Here is a 23,752-nt window from a genome sequence, read left to right on the forward strand (position 1 = left end):
TAATGAGGAAATTTGAATTACTTTGAGTTTTCAAAATGCATCGACTTCTTCACATATATCAGGGAGAGAAGAGAGAGAGAGAGAGAGAGAGAGAGAGAGAGAGAGAGAGAGATGAGTGACTGGGGTGGAATGACTGGGTGGGGGAAGGGGGATAAGATTCCACGCCCGGCAATGCACCTCTGAGGGCCAATCAACTGCTAGTAAAATGGGCTGGTCGATTACGTCTTATACATGAGGGTCTAACTAAACATGCATCACTTATCCGGCAAATACATCAATTAGCACTGTACAGTCGATTCATGACGCACAACGTACCCAAACCTTTGGTAATAAGGATCAATACTAGAAATAGAACAGAGGAATAATTTACTGGCGACAAATGGCAACGCGCCGCCCGAATGCCACATAGGGAATATTTGTTGCCACATAGTTGCGTTTCTAAGCTTTAGAAGGCTATTCGCGCAAGTGGACTGTGAACGCTAACACCTGTCACTAAGCAATCCTCAGCGGCTTCAGTTTTGCATCGTCAATCAGATTTTTCTTTGAACTGCAAAATGGGATGTGACGCATCCCGACATCTCGAAATCAATGACCCTTCAAGAAGTCTATGAGGAACCTACAGAGTTTTCGAATCTGATGAGGTCAAGCAGAGTATGTACAAGAACTACTGAAAGCTACAAATCAAACTCAGCCGAATGGGAAGAAATACGCTGTTCGATCGCTATCGGTGAGTAAAATTCGCCAATCTGAATCAGAGTATGTATATATATATATATATATATATATATATATATATATATATATATATATATATATATATATATATATATATACCGTATATACATAACACACACACACACACACACACACACATATATATATATATATATATATATATATATATATATATATATATATATATATATATATATATATATATATATATGTATGTATATATATGTATATCTGTGTATAAGCAAGTACGTGTTGATCCAGTTACGTAATCACTGTCAAAATGTATATAAATAAAATACATCGACGGTCTGTAAATAATGAAGAAAAGTTGTCCCCACTGATCTGGCGATAAATTTAATCTTACTGTGATGTCATCCCTTTAAAAAGTCAACTCTGTCTCCAAAGAGATAACCCTAATACATCACACCCACTTAATAAACACAACAGACCATTCCTGCCGCTTATCTTGGATCTAGGAATGTTCAGGAGCTGTCGTGACGGTAGCGTGAAAGATTTTTGTATTTACGAAAGTGTGCATTCATGAATACACGCGCGCGCACACACACACACACACACACACACACACACACACACACACACACGTTATACTCATGTTATTACACCTATCTGAAATTCTTTTGGTGTTTAAAGTAAAATACAGTAAAAAAAAAAGGACCACACACACACACAAACACACGCACACCCACCTACACGCACACACACACACACGCGCGCATCCACCCACACACACATACATATATATATATATGTATGTATGTACAGTATGTATGTATGTATATGTATATGTATATACTAAAATTAATCAAGCATATACGTCAATATGATGTATGGTAGATTGAGCACGCCACAAAATATTTTGCGAAAACGTTTCACCACTTCTAGGCGTTTGTAAATCTTCACATCTTGCCACGTGTCATACAAAACTAATCACATCACTTTAGTGTTTTGCCTTTTTGAATACACTGATTTATATATATATATATATATATATATATATATATATATATATATATATATATATATATATACATACTGTATATATATAGCCTATATATATTATATATATCTATATATATATACATGTATATATAGTGTATTATATATATACATATATATATATATATATATATATATATATATGTATATACAGATTACATTACAGATATGCATATGTTTATGTAAAATTATATATATAAACATACACAGTGGTTTCTTTCTTATTATTCCATCTAACAAAATTTTCATACTGGAAATAAACAGACAGTAACTTGAATGGCATTGTGTATATGTATGTATGATGTGTATGTATGTATTATATATATATATATATATATATATATATATATATATATATATATATAAAATATATATACATACATACACACACATTATATATATAATATATATATATAAAATAAATATTATTTTGAGTAGATAAGAGGTCATGTAATGTTTAAAACTTATGTAGTAATACAAACTGGTTTTATTTACTTTTCCAAATAAACAGTGTCCCCCATTATAGCAGACGAAAGCTTATAACGAGACCTTGTGTTTATTTTTTGGAAAATAAATAAATCAAGTTTGTAATGCTACATAAGTTTTAAACATTACTGTTGACCTCTTTATCCTACTCAAAATAATATTTATTTTTATATATATATATATATATATATATATATATATATATATATATATATATATATATATATATATATATATATATACACGTATACATACATACATACATACATACATACAAACAAAAAATTTCAAAACATACATACATACAGTACATGCAAACAAAACAAATAAAATTCAAAAGAAACAAATTATCATCAAGAAAACTCTTTGCTTTGGTTCTTTAAACAATCGCCTATATCTTAAACGTGGTGTGTACGCCTGCCATTTACAGGAAACGATTTTGAATGGCATCATGTTGAAACCCCCTAAATTTCCTGCCAAATAACATCCACCTTTACCAGAAGTTTACTAGAACACTTTCGGGGGCCACAACATTCTCGTATGAAATAGATATGTTGATAAAATAATGGTCTATCAATTTACCTCGTTGTGACAGAGTTACCAAATGGATTCAAATGGATTTTTTGTTTCTGATATTTTCTTATCATAGCTTAAAGCACGCGTTTACTGGACATTAGTGAAACCACTGGCGGAGGGATTTTGTCGAATAACTCAGTTTGGTATTTCCTGTGTATTCAGCTATAAATAGCAACGCTATAACAAATGAAACATTCCTGTGAAAGGAATTTGAAGCAGTAAGTAAGGTTCGTTCAAAACTAACATGAAAAATTAAAAGCCTGAATTCTCAACTTTTATTTCGCATGGTATTTTGATGTCTTTAAAAAAAATAAAAAAAGCTTTTCTGCTTCTAATGTCTCCAAAAACATTTCTGGTTCTGATGTCTTTTAAAAGAAGCTTTTCACATTTTGATGTCTTTTACAAAAGTTTTTCTGCAAAGTTAAAAAGACAGATATTGAAGTAGTTCACATTTAGCTCTCAAAAGGACACATTTCGTAAGTAGAAGTTAGTCGACCGTTGTGGGGGCTGGGACGGAGAGAGAGGGAAAGAGCACGAACAAAATAAATACAAGACATGAAGGTTCACTGCCACGTCCAAATGTACACCATGAAAACGAGAAGGCCTCCAGAAGGAGCCTATCCTCACCCCGCCATGGTGAAACCATCTACATGACACAAGATACTCTGTGACTGTCCCTTATGATTACCAGCAGAAAACATTTACGGCTTATCACAATTACAATTGTGTACTAAAAGTTTATTGCTTACTGTGTTCAATATATATATTATGTGTGTGTGTGTGTGTGTGTGTGTGTGTGTGTCTGTATGTATATTATGCATATATATATATATATATATATATATATATATATATATATATATATATATATATATATATATATATATATATCATATATCATATGGTATATATATATCATATATATATCTTATATATATGAATAGAATATATGATATATATTTATGTATGTATATATATATATATATATATATATATATATATATATATATATATATATATATATACATATACATATATACACACAGTATCGAAGACATCAAAGGAATAGACACTTTATACGATCTGACATTCGTGTAATACCCTTTCTGTGACGGTGACCAAAATGTCATCTACTTTAACAGGATCTATGGAATGTACAGAAGACGTCAGAGTTAGCACCTCTTTAAGTATTTTCAATATGCGAACAATGACTTCAACTTAGTTATCTCTGTGTTGCTATTATTCTAATTTATGTTGCATTATTCTTATGTTGCTACTGCAACCAGAAAAAGTTTACCTCCCAGCTCCATCTTTTACGTCCTCTGTAAAATAATAGGCTAGTATGAAATGAAATTCTACAGTATTATCATTCTTCATTTTGGGGTAATAATGGAAAAATGCGAATTATGAACAAAAGAGAGCAATAGTCTAAGGCCATGAAAGGTACGTCGTCTTTGGTCGATATCCTTTCCAATGCCTGCCATTGTTCCTCCTTCTTCCCATCTTTTATGCTTTCGGTCAAGGACAGTTTAGTCCAAAACAACCTTGACAGATGGGCGCGGGAAGAATCTGATCGGTTTCTTTCCCATTACTGCACACACTAAGATGGGTCCACTTTCCAAACCGGGATTTGTACTCCAAGGTTGCTAAACGCTTGATCTTCATACATTTACAAAAGTGTTTTGATCCTAGATCTCGTTATATGACAGGCAGTATTTCGTCAGGAAACCATCATGTGTTGTGCATCCAAGACAACGCTGACACTCAATTGATTCCAAACTTTCTCGAATTTGATTCCAAATACCTTCCAACTGACTTTCTCAATCCTAAGGCTCCGATGTACAAACTTCGTAACTTGACCTCATTCGCAGTTGTGAAAATCACCAGCAGAGTGTTTGCTAATGGTCGGTAAATGATCCTGTATTGTCGTCCCTGATAGATGATGCTCGTACTGATATACAGTTATAATCTTCCTCCAAATGTGACATGAGGCAGCTACTAGCCTTAACAGATCTAGTATGGATCATGGGGGTGTGAGCCTTAATGCCGGTACAAGTAAGACTGTTAATTGGGTGATCTTGCAATATACTCCCACGCCATTATTTCCATTACAGATGCAACACTACCTAATGATTCCTAATACATGACGGGTGTATGATGTTACCTACATTTATTAACATTCTATTTTCACATATCGGCATTTTGTTCTTTATGAGTTAAGTGGTCTTTCAGAATTGCTTTATACAAATAAACTGTACATTTTATATATATGAGTATAAATGGAGAAGTTAAGAGGTCATTAGGAGCATATAATACACACACGTGTGTGTGTGTGTGTGTGTGTGTGTGTGTGTGTATGTGATGTGATAGTGGCTGGTATGTTGGCCTCACTCTAAAAGCCTGATCTGATTCCCGAGTAAGGTGAATTTTTAGGCCAATTCCACTGAAACAAGCAAGGTTGGTTGTAAAAGCGAGTCAGAACCAGATGGCTAAAGTATTCTGGTGGCATGCGTGGTGTCTCTCTCCTTCTCTCAATATACATACATACACACTCACACACACACATTTTATATTATATAGACATAAATACATACATACACACACACACACATTATATATATATATATATATATATATATATATATATTATATATAATATATATACAGTATATATACATATATATACTGTTTATATACAATATATATAATATTTAAATATATACAGCATATACTGTATAGGCTTGGGGTCAAGTGGTTTCATGGCGTAGTTCTACTGCTTCATGAGTTAGGAAAGGTGAACTTGGCTGCGGCTACCATGGCAACGCTGATATTGATGGCAGCAACAAGTACGACGAGGAGCATTACCTGCTGGATTATTATCGTCTTCATGTACAAGGCTGCATGATGATGAAAAGATCATTTCTGAGCATCCCCACCACCCCTCTCTCTCTCTCTCTAGTTCTTCATTGGAGGGTGGGTAGAGCTCATTAGCACGCCGTTGGCCCAGCGTTGCGACTCGACCAATGAAAAAATTTGAGGAATTTATTTCTGAAGATAGAAATTCATTTCTCGTCATAATGGGTTCGGATTCACAATGTTGTAGGTCCTGGGTTGCTAGTTAACCAGTTGGTTCTTTAGCCACGTAAAATAAATCTATCCTTCGGGCCAGGCCTCTAGGAGAGCTGTTAATCAGCTCAGTGGTCTGGTTAAACTAAGATGTACTTAACTTTTCTCTCTCTCTCTCTCTCTCTCTCTCTCTCTCTTCTCTACTGACCAGTTATTTTACCGCATTAACATAATTTCTTTTATAGTTCGGGGACAGCCCAAATACTGGTTCCACTAGAGATGATAAATGTACTGTTTATTGCTTCTTCATTTGTTTTGTCCACAACAGCGTATTTCAACGTGACAGTCTTGCAAATAAGGAGCTTAATCAAGTTTTAAGTCTTTTTAGTTTTTAGTTGAGGCTCTCACAAGACATTTTAACAATGTCTGATAACCAGTTAATCTTCTGGATTGGAAAGGCTAACGTTATAAGGGATTATCTAAACACACTCGGCTTAGAGTGGAATATACGATTATGACCAAAGGCCAAGTGCTGGGAATCCATGAGTTCATTGGCGCTGAAAGGGAAATTGTGAGAGCAAAAATGCCTTAAAAGGTATAGCAGGAGGAAAACCTCGCAGTTGCACCAAGAAACAATTGTTGAGAGGGTGGAAACTACGATGGAAAAAGAGAATATGAAAGGAGGTACAGTAAAAGGAATGAAAGGGGTTGCAGCTAGGGGCCGAAGGGACGTTGGAAAAAACATTAAGTAATGCCCACAGTGCGCCGCGTGAGGTGCACTGATAGCACTACCCCCTACGCGACACCTGGGCTCATGCACAAACACAATTGCCGCACTGAGGTACTAAAAAGTTAAGATGGTTGAAAATATTGTATATATAAAATAACTAGATTATTATTTTTATTATTAAAATGTTTCCTTATGCGATGTTTAAGGAGGACTAAATAACGTTGTGCGTAGTAGACCGTCATGATACGTAACGATAAATAAGGTGCGGCAGAGGATGGATTACAATATTTCGGAGAACATCGACTAAAGAAATAACGCCCCGTCACACCGGAAACAGTATTCGCCTACAACAGGCGGACTAGATCAGGACCCACTAAGACAGAGGGGGAAAATTTGTTCGTGTCCGAACCAGTGGCCCAGTCATTCGGAAACCAATCCCTTGCGAGCACAATACACGGATATCCGATACCCTTTGGAGGAAAACGACTCCGAACTGTCTTGAATAATTTCAGGACAAGAAGGGAAGAAGGGTCACAATAGTTTTTCAAAAAAACAAAATTAATAAATGTGATTTTTTTGGCTGCCACATTGGAACCGGTTGGAGATTACTAAACGAGCGCATCGACACGGGATTTTAAATCCTCGTGTGTAGGAGTTTAGGCACTTTATATCAAAGAGACATGGTGCGTGCAGCTTCTTCTTTCTCTCCCCGACGTCAGTAACCACCAATCAATCAATATGTCTCTTGCCAATAAGTACCTCGTAGATACAAGCTAAACTCGCTCCAACGTTTTCAATTTTAAATTTACCGCAAACGTAGATGTTACCATACATTCAATATGATGAAAAACATACAATCTTCCTGTCATGTGGGTTTGGGCATCCTTAGTAACATGAAAGAAAACTATGCGATCTTCCTATAATAAGTGGACAACAATCCATCGACAACTGCTGGTGCTGTGATGCATGTTTTACTCCTCTTATAATGAATCAGCTTTAAGCTAGTACGTTATGGATGTGATGTGTTCTCAAAATGATATCAAGGTAACTAGGCATAATGTAATCATGCAGGACACAGTCCGCACTTAACCGGTTAATAATATTACTTATAAGGAAACCCGAAAATTTTATGCACACACTTGCCTGTGCGTGCGCACGCACACACATACTTAATCATAACACACACACACACACACACACACACATATATATATATATATATATATATATATATATATATATATATATATATATATATATATATTTCAAAAATATGAAAAATGTGTGGGCTACGGCAGAATGTTATACAAAACTACAGGTGAGGAATTGATCTGAGTTATATCCAGTGTTTCATTTTTTCTGTTAACGTCGACGCATATATACCCATATCTATATATTACTTTTTATATAGATATAGATATATATGCGTCGACATTAACAGAGAAAATTAAACACTGATATAACTCCAGATAATTTCACCTGTAGTTTTGTAAGACAAATTTGCTGTATTATACAGCATTTTCATATACAGTATATATATATATATATATATATATATATATATATATATATATATATATATATATATATATGAATGCCTTTTACTGTAATACCACAGTGTAATGTGAATATAAGAAGGCCCATAAAACCCTATTTGAACGTTGCAACCATATATTTCGAGCACTTCCTTCTGGTTGCAAATCGTTCAAATAGCGTTTATGGGCCTTCTTATATTCACATTACACCGGTATTACAGTAAAGGTGATTTATATATATATATATATATATATATATATATATATATATATATATATATATATATATATATATATATTATATATATATATGTATATATGTAAATGGGCCTACAGCAAATTTGTCTTACAAAACTGCAGTGAAATTGATCTGGAGTTATGTCCAGTGTTTAATTTTCTCTGTTAGATGTCGACGCATATATATCTATATCTATATAAAGTAATATATAGATATAGGTATATATGCGTCGACGTTAACAGAGAAAAATGAAGCACTGAATATAACTCCAGATCAATTTCACCTGTAGTTTTGTAAGACAAATTTGCCGTAGGCCCATACATTTTTCATATTTCTTTTGAAATGACTGGATCGAGTTTATAGCCTACATTCTTTGGCTGATATCCATATTCTTCCAAAGGACTTTTTTCTTTATAAAACCGGATCTATAAAAATTTCTTTCCAGTACATTATTGATATAAACTTTTTTTTAACCCCTGTCCACTGACGGCAAAATTTTCACTCACATGAACGAAAATTTTACTGTTCTCCTGCGGATATTTTATACACCTTACGCAGTTTTACTGCCTATGCCGTAGATTTTCCAGTATAACATTTTTCTTTTGGCTTACGGGGCATTTGATGTACACATCCTTTAGTACTGTCGGCAGAGTTCTTTATACGTAATTGTTTTCTATATTATTGTTTCTAAATGCTATGTTAACTCCAAAGTTCTTATGGAGATGGGGAATATCTTTGAAATTACTACTACATGGTAGTACAAGTAGGTTTCTATGTTGCAAGTTTCTCTTATGTTATCAAGAATACAGAAGCAGGATGTTTTCATTTCTTGTATTTCTCATTATACCTGTTTCATCATGAGTATACTCAGGACTACATAAATATAATGCTCTTAAAAAACAGACGCGAAATTGATTTCCATAACCATTACTCTGCTAGAATAGAAATATGCAGACACAAATACTATATAGTAGGTTTTCTGTAAAAGTCACGTTTAAACCCATAACAGTTTTTGTGTATTAAAAAGTCCAAAAAATGGTAGGCTGCCGTCATTTTTCATTTCCATGGTGACTTTTATTGATGGGGACAATACTTTAAATTGACCAAAGAAAACATTTACATTTTCGTTCCCTACCCAAATGCATATTATGTAGTCAATATCCCCAAACCATAACACTGCGGGGAATAATGGTGATTGCTATTCTGTTGTACATATACGAATCGCGCTTAAACTGGAGATAAAGGACTATCCACAGCATACCAAATCTTTAAAAGTAAACTTCCCCGTTTAATTCAAATTTACATTCTACACATACTCGTATTCTAATCAATTCTACTAAAGTGTTCTTAGAAGATGTTCCGTTCAGCTGTCTGCTCTCTCAGGCATTAGACAAAAATTCTAACTGATCATCGATGACTAGATACTGTCGGAAATACTACCACATCAAAATTCACAAACCAGGACCCACGATTACTTTGTACATTATTTAATTTGTTTATCAAGCCTACATTATTCTTTACATAGGCATCAGAAATGGTACCGAAGAAAATGGTTAAGAGTAACAGCAAGGTATTTTGCTAAATAGCGTAAAGCTGAACCATCGAGTTAATACTGGTCTAACTGGAAAATTTGTTTAGCACTTTTTTTTTTTTTTGCTCCATTAAAATGCGGTAACGATGGTTAGGCCACACAAAACCTTTTTATCAGGTTTTCAGTTCTCTTTGATAGTCCTTTAACTTTCTCATTAAAATTACTCTTCAGTTCTCTTTGATAGTCCTTTAACTTTCTCATTAAAATTACAATTCATTCTGTCTGTGAGATCATTACTTAATTCTTTGTATTGTAGTGTCATCGCTCAAAAGATTGTTCACTTTTTCTACACAATCACTTTTATTTAAAATTTCTAGTGAACCAGATTTGTCAGCTTTCATCGTGTGAATATCTTTATCACTTTAAAATTCACTGATGGCTACCGTGAATCTTTTTTGGGAAATCTGGAGTGCATGTTTTTTTCATATACGACTACGTTCCCGTCTTCACTGGCAATGTCACTACACTATTCAAAAATTGATAGTCCTTTAGATGTTTCCACACTGTTCTCTGCGCAGGAGAGCAAAGTGAAATTCAACCCGTAGCCTTAGGGCACAGGTCATATTTCGATCACAGGGTTTGTTCGAAAGGGTGACTAGACTTTCATGATGAGAACTGGAGGTCCACGAACGGCTTGGAGTCAGCTGAATCATTTTATTTTCATGTTTTCGCCAAAGATCCTGATCCGTTCACTTAGTGAAAAAAGTCATTCCGGCAATTAGACACTGGCTAAAAAGACAGTTTATTCCAATTGCATCCTGGAAAGAAATATTATACGACCCAGTTTTATAAAAGAAACCTTTGTAAGAGTATGAACATTAGCCAGGCAAGGTATAAACTGACCTCTGATGTTAATGAATTTACTACTCCTTCTTTCTACTTATCAGGTGAGAATATTTTTCCAACCGTCTGTGTACCCACTTGCAGTGTAACTCCAGCATACTGAAAATGTTCACCGCTATGTATCAGTGTTTTGAAGACGCCTTTGAAAATCACAGACGAAACCGGTCAGGATTTATGCCTGTGGTACATCTGCATATGTACATTATATGATGTTCTGGTGACTTCAGGCAAACATACATTGATCATACTAATGGATCACTTCTATAATGTGAATGACACACATTATATAAATATATATACATACATATATATATATATATGTATATATTATATATATGTATACATACATATATTATATATATATATATATATATATATATATATATATATATATATATATATATATATATATATATTATATATATATATATATGTATATACAGTATATATAGTATGTATATAATTTATATATATAAAATCGTTTGTAGATCCACCTTCTCCCTAAATAGCTCACCCAGCCAGTTGTAAACTGACCCTCAGTAACAACTGCCTATAAGGTATTTTGTGCAATTCACGAAAGTTTGCAAAGTTGTCGCCTTCCAGGCAAAAAAACCAGTTGATTGATTTCCCTACTTGGAATTGAGAAAACATTAATCCGTGAAATCAGGAGGACTGTAACCTTAGATTCCGTTCTCTTGCATAAAAAAATAGACTTTATTTTTTCAGAATTTATTATCGGTATCTCTTACAGTTATCGAAACCGTTTTTTAAAATTGGAAGCGTGACATAAACTGCGTTTTTTCGTAGAGGCCACCCATACAATATTGTGAAGATCGCACATTAGCAGTTGTAGCAGCGTCAAAAAGAAAATCGTTGTGTGTGTGAGAGAGAGAGAGAGAGAGAGAGAGAGAGAGAGAGAGAGAGAGAGAGAGAGAGTATTTGAAACATCCATTTAAGTGGAAGAAGGGTGACCCTTTTTAGTGAAATTACCTCAAAAGGGCAAGAAACCGATAGGGCAGGTAAGACCTCAGGTTACTTTCTTTAGGCCTAATTTACATGGGAAGAATGAGCATTTTTATTACGGTTTTATCTTTTACGACCGCTGGTCTTTACATTCAAAGAATAAAATATGGATAATTATATATACAGTATATATATATATATATATATATATATATATATATATATATATATATATATATATATATATATATATATATATATATATATATATGACTATTTATCACATCACCGTGATTCATATACGATCAGAAAGCTACAAACGTCCTTTTAATATCCAATTCACTCTACCTCGAAGTAATATATTTTCATATGTTACCGAAGGGGAATTTTTTTGTTGATAATAAGTCCACCGTCCCGTGGGGTCGAACCAGCGACGGACGAGAATCAGGACTACAGTGACACACTAACCACTATATATGTATATATATATATATATATATATATATATATATATATATATATATATATATATATATATATATATATATATATATATATATGTTATGTAAATAAATTACATATATAAAACATATATATATATATATATATATATATATATATATATATGTGTGTGTGTGTGTATATATATATATATACATATACATATAATTACTAGGTTTTTCCAAGACGCTGTCATCCTTAGTAAATGTTTTCATTCTTTTATTCCTCTCGTTGTTTTGCTCTCTTCTGTAACATGACTGTCACATTCTGCGCTTATATTTCCTACGTAAAAAAAAAAAAAGCACTGGTTTAGCAAACTGCACAGAAGTGATTGCTCTCAGCCTTCTAAATAATGTAGCTTGTCTGCTTGAAAGTGACACTTTTCTGCGCCTAGCATCAAACTTGAAACTACAAAATCTCCCTTATATTAAGCAAGATCTTATGGTGACTTTTCAAGTCTCACGGATATCTGGTAATTTTTCCAGGACTCAGGATAAAATTTTGTCATTTTTATTGCTTCTCTACGGCATTTGATTGAATGTGGCATAGGGCTAGTCCCTTCCTTATTTTTCAGGTGTGCCTTGAGATTCTGTTCTCACTTGAGCTATCTAAGACTCGTTATTAATTACCTTCGGCTGTTTGCCTCTCCATCAATCTGTGGTTTGCTGATGAAGCCTACACGTCTCTTTGTCTTCACCTCGAGCCATATACTGTTCTTTACTCTCAGTTTCAAATTGTTTTCCTTTGTATATCACATATGAACTTGTTACCAAATCTTAAAAGATATTCCCGTAACCTGCCTAAAGAGATCACTTATCCTTATTTCGTCGTCAAGAGTTCTTCTCCTCTTCCCAGTCAATAAAACTTTACATTGGCATTATTGGTCCCGATTTGAAACTTTGTCCTCAGCTTTCAGGCTATACATCATCTTTAGTTTCCATCTTCAGTAAGGCTGAACTAAAAGCATTTCATGTAGTCAATGGCCACATTTTGTACATCTTTCTTTCTGCGCAAGGTTGCTATAGATGCCATATTTTCGGATATTACTTTGGCCACTCATCTTTTGTGCTAAAGATCCTGACTTAACACATTTATTCTGTGGAAACTATGAATATTTAAATTCCTCAGTTCTGATAATGTTTCTTTCCTCTTCCCATCTATGTTTTTTTTCTGACTCTTACAACCTTCCATGCCTTAAGAGACAAGTCTGTCACCTTCTTTTGGCAGACTAAAGGAATATGCAACTCAGTTTCCTTACTTTGACCAGGCCTAATGAATATATATATATATATATATATATATATATATATATATATATATATATATATATATATATATATATATATATATATATATATATATATATTATATATATACATATATACATATACATGGTCAATTGCTAAGATATTCTAACTTCATCAGCAAAAAGTCCAGAGTTGAATCCTGAGTCAACAGGAGCTTTTCAGACCAGTTCTGGTAAATCCCACTGTTACTCCCTTGACCAAAGCAGGGAATCAGGTACCTGGTAGTTACACTCTTCTGATAGGTTACAGTAACGGTGGTGGACCAAGCCTGGCAGTCCTCCCAAAGACCGTAAGGAAAAGGAGTATATTCGTTCAATATTACATAAATATTTTTTAATAAAATGTATAATTAACATTTGATAAACAATATCTTTGGAGCTTTTCTTAAATCTGTATTTCATGTATACCTGTGATTTAATGTACATACGGTGCAAATCTAAACAAATGCTAATTCTTATTTCAATATAGACAATAGTCTTGTATGACGTAATGTCCAAAATTCCACAGTACTGAGCACTGAGAGAGAGAGAGAGAGAGAGAGAGAGAGAGAGAGAGAGAGAGAGAGAGAGACCCGCATATCGAATTCTTTGTGGGCCTAAAGGCTGCCTTAAAATAAAACGAATTATGTGAAAAGGCCACCTTATTATTTATTTTCTGGTGGTTCCCGGACACCGTTTGCAGCTCTCTTATGTAAAGCACGACGCTTATCTCGGAGAAAACTCCCCGAGGACCTTGACTGTTAATGATACTCGGCCGAGAGAACAGGTTCTGCTACTTGCGCGTACCAGTTTGGTAGTGGTGGAGATGACTACAGGGATATTTTCTTCTCCTTCTTCTTCTTCTTCTTCTTCTTTTTGGTCAGGCCTACCTTCAAGCCATAACTACATATACAGCGAAGACTCTTAGACAAATTTACTGATTCGTTTCTGTAATCTCACGCCGCAACGAAGTTAAATCAAGCACTGAATCCTTAAAGAGGTCATGCACGTTGGCCGATCTTCAAAGGGCGCAACCGTTCCATAACTAATATTCAATCTACTTTAAAATATGTCTTCACTTTGTTGGATCATCGTTACTCAAACATTTTGCGTTGACAGTTGGGAAATAGACGTTCACTGTGTTCATTAAACAATTTCCAGGGTTGTGTTTAACTAACGAATTGAATTCGTAGCTGGAAGAACAATTCGCAATGAAAAACCGTGTATTGTAATCAATTCCAATATGCCATTATTAACAACAGTGATACGATATCGGCAGGCCGTTTCACCAGACATTAGCTACAAACAATAAACTCCTTGGAATTTGTACCGACTATATAGTGGATACAGTTCGGCCGGTGTCTATACGGTCGATGGTTCAAATCCCCAACAGGAGGACACTGTCGGAAAAAACAAACATTATTTTGACCGTGTGTCATTCACTTTTGTTTTTAATCTATAAAAGTGAATGAAAGATCCAATAAATGAACTGAAGAAGAAAATATGGCAATCCCAGTTTCTCTTCTCTTCGGAATAAGAGTACAGTTGCGTAAAACTCTGTGGACATTCTCCCCTCTCTTCTTTTTTTTTTTTTCTATTGAAAGATCACTAGGCCTAAGTTTTCGTAGCATTCGCACATAAAAAACAGCCCTGACGAGAAGGCGTACCACTATGGCGCCACACAAAAAATTGTCCTTGGGCGAAAATAAAGATAGACTGTTAAATCCTATAATATTATCCCATCTCAAGCACCAAACCTCTTCACCGCTCGTCGGCATCCACTGTTATCTAAGTCACCTTCTCCGCTCGAAGATTCCACCTGAGCACAATTCAGAAATTCACAAGTTTACCATTTGTATTAACAAAAACAAAAGCCTTTCCAAGGTATGTACGCCAAGTTACATATTAACATTTGTGAAATTAAATGTTACAGTTATTACACTCGTTTTTATATTATTCCCAAACATCTTTAACAATGAACGTAATCAGCAATCGTAAAGTAACAAGAGACGTTTATTAATAATAACAGCTGATATCAGGTCTTAACCTATAAAAATTCTCGAGGACTCGATGCATAGATAAAGAAAACAATTTGTTGACAAGACCTGTTATTTAACTGTATGAAGAAAACTCTCACGCACTCTAGCTAGGGTGGTGATAAGATCTTGTATCTAGAGACTGGCAATTGCCTTAGGCGAGTGTCAGTTATCACAAGCTCATCCAAAGTAACAGATGTTAGGTTATTGGCTAAGCCTTGAGAAATAGCATCACATGAAGCGCTAATTTTAATCCGTGATAGAAAATCTATCTTACTACGATATGCCTGTTTTAATAATTTTAATCTGTTATTAAACATCTGCCCCTAATATGACACTAAGAAACGCCACTTGAAGGTTCTTAGCTTTCGCGAATGTTTCTCCCAACAAGCTAAAATTGTAGCTCGTTGAAACGACCTGCCTTCCAGAATCTTCATTGAATCATCAGGCGAAAGCCGACATACGATAATTAAATGAATTAGCATTTTAATGTCTAAATATCTAACTTGATATCGCTGTCAAAGTTCGCACGACGTATCATTAATTTAATTTTACAGCTAACAATCAAATTTTCTTCCAACACTGAACTACGTTTTGATTCACCGTGATTAAGATATATATACAATAAATAAAATCTCTGTCTATCTCTGTCTCTCTCTCAAACACACACACAGGCATATACATATACATACATACACACACACATATATATGTATACATATATCCATATACATATCGATATATAAGATATGTATGCATATATATTTGTATGTATATATGTATGTATATGTAAGTATTGTGTGTGGTGTGTGTGTGTGTGTGTGTGTGTGTGTTTTGAGAGAGAGAGATAGATAGAGATTTTATTTCATTGTAGGTATATCTTAATCCACGGTGAACCAAAGTGTAATTTAGTGTTGAAGAATTTCTTGCACTGATTGTTGGCTGTAAAATACTAAACTAATGCTGTCGTGCTTTAACTGACAGCGAGATATCGAGTTAGATATTTCCAGAACTGACATTGAAGGTGCTAATTCGTTTAATTATGTTATGTCGGCTTTCGCCTGATGATTCCATTAAAATTCTTGGAAGGCAGGTCGTTCAACGAGCAACAATTTATGTATATACATACATAAATACATATATACATACATATTGCAACAAATCACTGGAGGCGTGTGATGACTATATATGCCAGCTGGCTGTGTGTGTGTGTGTATGTATATATATATATATATATATATATATATATATATATATATATATATATATATATATATATATATATATATATATATATATATATATAAATTGGGAAACGTATTCATGTCCTCTTCCTCCTAATGTATTCACTGATACACTGTTCATAACGACTTATCTTCCACCATTTTTTCCAAATGACATAACGATTTCATAACATCCTAATCCAATTTTCACCGATAATAAACTACTGCTACGTATCTCCGCAGTCCTGTCATCAAAGTTCTACAGCCTTTCGATTTTTCTTATTTCACATAAACTAAGCAAGAAGTCCATCTCAACATCTTTTTACTCTTATTTCTGTTATTTGCATTAACCATCCAGACTTCAGTTCAAAGAAGGAGGGTTGCCCAACAATCCATCCATATAGTTCGTCCTTGCTTTCGTCCACATTCCAAGTGCTTTCTAATCTTTCACGCGGACTGTTACCACCCTTTTTTTTTTTTATCTCTTCTCTGACTCACCTCCTTCCTCCTACCTCGTTTATTATGTTTACTACCTTTACAACTCAACTGCTTCCATTCTTACACCATCCATCTTAATATTTATTTCAATCTCAAACTTTTTCTCTTCTGCAAACACATCATCCTTCCATTAGTCTCCGTAGTTCTCCATACTATCTCAAGTGACTTGGTTTAATTCAAAACATGAATGATTCCACACCCCATTTAAAGCTCTTTCCTTATTTCCCAACTTTGAATCAACATCAAAATTCTTTCTCCGACTTGTTTCATTAATACATTCACACAGATATCAAACAATCAAGAAATGTAGCCCTCCTCTTTCTTGTATACCCAGTTTTACACTGAACTAGTCAACTCTCCATATAGATATTCTAAAAACGCTTTGTTTCCGTTTTAAAAAAAATATTATTCATATCCATAACCTCCTCCACAATGTGTCTCTATAAAGTCTGTATAAACTACTCAAGGTCAATGTATGCTACATACAGCCTTTTAATTTTACTTTCAAATACTGAACATAGCTGTTTCGTAACAAAGGCATGTTCTACAAACCAACTCGCGTCTCAGTCCACACTGTCCTGTAATCCTGTCATCAAAATCCTACATACATCTTTCATGCCCTGTAATTCTTACGATCACTTCTATCACATTTACTTTATACAAATGGACAATTATTCCTCTCGTCAATTCCTTCAGAACTTTTCCATCTAGACATACCATTAAATCTTCAAAATATTCACTGCATCAACTCAGGAGTGCTTTTAATAAAAGCAATATAATTATCTTCATGCGCACATTTTATTCTTAGCTCCATTCATTGAAATAATCTCTATGTTTTCTTCCAATTAGAACAAGCTCTAATTCTCCCTTCAGCCTTTAGTCACTGGTCCATTTTTTACCATTTATTTTATCTCTCAATTTCTTCTTTATAAAAGCACCTGTGTCACAAATAATAAACTACTTTTCACTTTCACAAAACCTCAGTTCCTATACATATATATATATATATATATATATATATATATATATATATATATATATATATATATATATATATATATATATATGATTATCGCTACTCTGACTCTTTGATTTATATATCTAACGACCACAGGTAAAATGAAAACGAAGTTGCAAATCTTACAGGTTTCGCTTACATTGCTAAGCCAGTTTTAATAAATTCGAAACCGGTCTGGATTTACAGTCGTTTTTCCCTATGTCTGATTATATATATATATATATATATCTGTGTTGACGTATGTGAGTGTACATATATATATATATATATATATATATATATATATATATATATATATATATATATATATATATATATATATATATATATATATTGTAGGTACGTATAAAAACCAATATTCAACTGCTAAACAGAGGAAAGAGCAGAGAAGCCGAAAGCACTCTACTCAACGTACCTATTCTCATTTTAAGAACAGACTTTTCTGAATTTAGAATTAAGGAAGAACAACGCTCTGTCCAAGCAAGGACATCTTAGATTCTCTTAACCATTACACTAAAAAATCAGGTGTATGAAACCACTAATCATCAAGAAGTTCTAAGTCATTTTTTTATTCGAGATTCTAAGTGACGACAGTAATATTACAATGAAATACCGCTTTTTAATGCTGTAAAGAAATCATAAAAAAGATGTTAGCAGAATATATTTACTTATGAAACTTTTATAATAGTGTTCATTATGCGTATGAAAACAAAAACAAACAACGGGAGCATCATTTCCATGGCGACAAATAGTCAAATCTTAGTCGACTCTATCACATCAAAAGTGGCCAAAAAACATTACCGCCTCCCAAATACGTTTGCTGGGGAAATTAGTTATAGAAATAAATGAAACATTGCTCAAATTAAGCATTAAAAACCAACACAGAAGTTGCTAGAGTCTCCTCACGCAAGGGTCTTTTCACCCTCGATAGACTTTTTTACTATGTATTCTAACTGACAAGAACACGGCTTGTTGATTAAAGTTCCTATATATATGAATATACCCGTATTTTTTTTGTCAAAAACGGACTTTGCAGTCTAGTCAAGATCTTCGGGAAGAAGCCAAGTTCTAGCAGGACTTTCCTTGGGAGCATCTCATAGTTTAGCAGCAATCGACTGAGGATTATCCATTAGTTTATCGAGAACGTGGCACGAATATCTGGTAGTTCAAGACTCCTCTAAGAAAGAGCCAGTCATTTGAGGCAACTCTTCTTAGGAGGACACCAGCACGGAGCATTTCAAGTATGTCAAAACGATTATCCGCCTGGACATCAAAGCAGAGCCGATGGGATAAACATAGTGCTTCCTTGTGATAAAAAGAAAACTAGTTATCCTTCTTATCAACTGACTCATCCTTATCAGTGGATTCTCAAGAACTCTCTATCACTGGTTATCAAAGAGGGCTTTCAAGTTGTCATTCCCCTTACCCCTTCCTGAATCTCCATAATGGTGTATATATATATATATATATATATATATATATATATAGTATATATATATATATATATATATATATATATATATATATATTATATATATATATATATATATATATATATATATATATATATATATATATTATATATATATATATATATATATATATATATATATATATAAGAAATAAGTAAGCAATAATCAAAGTATCATTTCAGTGCAAATGTACAGCAGACGGTCGAACTCTGGATATTTTGGTTTTTTTATAGGAACGGGGATTCACCTTAATAGACTAAAATCATTTAATCATATCAATGACTTTCTCTCTCTTTCAATAAGCTATCCACTAAACTATTGAGCAGCACTTTCAATGACTCGTTTTGAAGTCCTTAACTGGGAAAAACAGCACAAGGGAACACAGCATTTGCTTTGGTTCTGGCTATAAACTGCACGAGACTGTTTGACGTTCATATAAAGCTCCTGGGTTCTGTGTAAGTCTTTTGAGATCAAAATCTCCGGGTGTTCAAGGCAAACTTCAATTTTTTTGTCAACCAACGTCTTCATTTTACGGGACCGTAAATTACATCTTTTCACGATCTCTTCATTGTGAAACTTTTTCAAAAGATAAAGTCGGCAATGGGGCTCATGTTGGTATAAGTCCCACTTATAAAGGCGATGACAACGTTTATACAATTAAAAATAATGAATTGAAAACAGGGTCATATTTATTTTACTTATGGATGATCAATGGTAACAAAGTTTTGTAGGCGCGGGATTTTATGAATATAATTTAAACCTGTCTTATTATTCAATAAGTACTGATTTTTTATGCAACACATAACAGTTAGTTAAATGCCGAGGAATATTTTGGGAAGTCTCAGGTACTACACAAATTCGAAACATTTTTATGATCATTTAAAAATATGAAATTTTAAAATTCAGTGACCAAAAATATTTTGGGTGGTCAGGTCGATAATTATAAACTCTCTCTCTCTCTCTCTCTCTCTCTCTCTCTCTCTCTCTCTTTCTCTCTCTCTCTCTTTCGAACTGAATGAAAAACGTGATTTCTGCCGAGCACTGTTCGGTGCACTAAGTTACACTTCTTATCACCTTTGCAAAATAATTTAAGCTGCGGTTTATTTTCGCAAACACCCGGTCCCCAGTTACGAGCTACTGATGTCACCGTGGGATGCGCCTTGTGTTGATAAATCGCCGCGACCGTTTTTTTTTTTTTTTTTAGCGCCTTCACAGTGACTCAAAAGTTTATTCAGAGAGAGAGAGAGAGAGAGAGAGAGAGAGAGAGATTTTCAGCGTTAACCCCATAATATTATTACTACTATGATCGTTACTATTCTTTTAACAATATTATTTACTAATTATGAAACTGAATTAAAACAATCTTTCTGCCCCCTCCCCACTCTAAGAAATCGAGGCATAGTGCTTAATGAAAAGACGCACTTGTTGTCAGCATGGCACACAAAATATCAGTATAAAACAGAGAAGAACATCACATTATCAAGCAACTAGTGTAATGAACTTTGATGTTGCGCCATTAAAGTATGTTCATTTCTGGTTATAAATACTGAATAATATCTTGTAATCAAATGAACGAGGAAGTCATCCATATTACTTATTAATTAATCCACCTGGTGGCCGATTTCTCGCGATCAGACAAACAAGGAGGTCGTTCGTTTACTTCTTTGAATACTGCATGAAATAATCAATTTCTTGTGATCAAATAAACACGGTCATCTGTAGTTCCTCCAGATGTGATAGATTTCCCATGATCAAACGAACGAGGTAGTCATCTATATTTCCTTATGATAGTCATCTTTATTTCTTTTGACTATTCCAAGTGTTGATTGATATCTTGAGTTCATACGAACGAGGAAGTAATTGTCGATCTTTCACGATCAAACGAAAGGAGAACTCATTTATGGGTCTTCCTTACTAATCTAGATGCTGATCGATTTCTCTTGGTTAAATGAACGAGAAAGTCATCCACATTTCTTTTGACTATTCCCTACGTTGATAGACTTTTCATGATCGATTTGGTCTTGATAAAAAAAAAAACGATAAATTTACTCGTACTTCTCTGACTAATCTAGGTGTTCGTCAATTCTGCGTGATCAAATGATAGCAAAACCATTCGAACTCTCTTGACCAATCCAGGTGCTGATCACTCTTTCACGTTCCTTATTTCTCATTCGTTGAGGCCAACAGAAATCGGCATTTTAAAATTCCCTAAGAAACATGAAAAGGGAAAGAGGAAGGAAGATAGACAGATAGATAGAATAAGAATTTAGGGCAAAGGCCAAGCGCTGGGACCTATGAGGTCATTCAGCGCTGAAACGGAAATAGACCATAAAAAGGACTGAAAGTGTAACAGGAGGAAAACCTCGCAGTTGCACTTTGAATCAACTGTTAAGGCAAGGTGGAAAGTGAGACAGAAGAATACGAACGGAGGTCCAGTATAAGTAATGAAAGGGGTTGCAGCTAGTGGCCGAAGGACGCTGCAAAGAACTTTATAATAATACCTACAGTGCACTGCATGATGCACTGACGGCATTACCCTCTTACGGGAGAAGGACGGTGCTCTATCTGTGAAGGAAGAAAGCGACCACTCTCTTAAAGAGGCAAGAAAGGTCACAAGTCACAAATTAATACTTAGGTAAACCTGCGAACTCGCGATCTGTTTTCAAGCAAATTAATATCAGACTAGCTATACTCACCGAGAAAAAAAAACAACTTTACCTCCGAAGCTTTCTGCAATAAAATATTTAGAGTATTCATCGTGTGAGCTTGACAACAGTCACGGCAAATGCATTGTACAATCACATGATATCGATGAACGTCCTGAAATAGAATTTCTCTTACATACTTAATGATAAAAGATAGAAATTTCAATGATACTGTTTGGAGAGAGAGAGAGAGAGAGAGAGAGAGAGAGAGAGAGAGAGAGAGAGAGAGAGAAGATCTGTAGATTAGGTCCATCCCTCCACGAGTGGGGGAAATTATCTGATCGAAATCGCTTCGCTGCGCAGATTCAGTTGTTATCTAGTATAGTTACTGAAAGCACTGTCGTCATATCTGATAATGCAACTGGATAAGAGGCTGAAAAAATCGAGTTCGAACTGAACTGGAGTCACTAGGAAAGGCCGATGGCGTCATATCTAAATTCATCAGGCAAAGCTTGTTTACCATGTCTTTAAACACGTACACTGGTTCAATAGCGCTGGTTGGTATGCAACAGGAAGCAATTCCATAGAGGTCGTTAGGTGCACGTGCACTCTACGAGAGAGAGAGAGAGAGAGAGAGAGAGAGAGAGAGAGAGAGAGAGAGAGAGAGTCAGTCGTAAACATGCATAGCTCTCACGGTAATTCCACTGACTGACCGACACCTGGAAATCCTTAGCTAACGTCGTCCTCAGGAGAACGATCGATGAGGCCCAATGAGCCAACATTAAAGATTTACTAGACAGAAACAGGTTGTAAAATCATTACAGTGGTACCATTACTGTCGGAATTTTCATTAAACTTCTACTGTCTGCATTTTTCTTATCACTGTCACTAATATAAGAGTGAACCAGTTAATTATCTCGTGAAAAAATATTGAAAAATGGTACTGAATAAAGGAAATATCACGATGGTTTTATCATCAAGTTTGATAACACTGCAAGAAAATATTAACTGGCAATGCCTTCAACACGACACTACAATGCCACAAAAATTGAAAATTTGACACTTTTGAACATACAACCGACGATGAAGCCGCTAAATCATCAAAAAATAACCTCATTTTATCATCAAACTTTTTGCTCATCCATTTGTGTGTATGTGGGGAAGGAGAGGCGGGAGGAGGTGGGGTGAGGCTAGAAGGAAAACAAAGTGTTACCTAACACCCATCCCCTACGATAAAACGGTGTTACATTCTTTTGTCAAACCTAATACGAAATAATCAAGCTACAAGAGAACT

At 34.4% G+C, this 23,752-nt stretch overlaps 2 protein-coding genes across 2 annotated transcripts in view; both read left to right on the forward strand.

Moving 5' to 3' along the window:
- Positions 1-23,752, forward strand: part of LOC136833955 (eye-specific diacylglycerol kinase-like) — an 850,760-nt gene that overhangs the window by 434,111 nt on the left and 392,897 nt on the right. The window lies entirely within an intron of this gene.
- Positions 213-23,752, forward strand: part of LOC136833792 (cysteine dioxygenase-like) — a 57,075-nt gene continuing 33,535 nt past the window's right edge. The window contains exon 1 of the mRNA XM_067096050.1: positions 213-727. The gene's annotated coding sequence lies outside the window, so the exon portion shown is untranslated. The remainder of the gene's footprint in view (positions 728-23,752) is intronic.

The sequence above is a fragment of the Macrobrachium rosenbergii genome, chromosome 52, assembly GCF_040412425.1.
Source record: "Macrobrachium rosenbergii isolate ZJJX-2024 chromosome 52, ASM4041242v1, whole genome shotgun sequence".
Taxonomy (NCBI): domain Eukaryota; kingdom Metazoa; phylum Arthropoda; class Malacostraca; order Decapoda; family Palaemonidae; genus Macrobrachium; species Macrobrachium rosenbergii.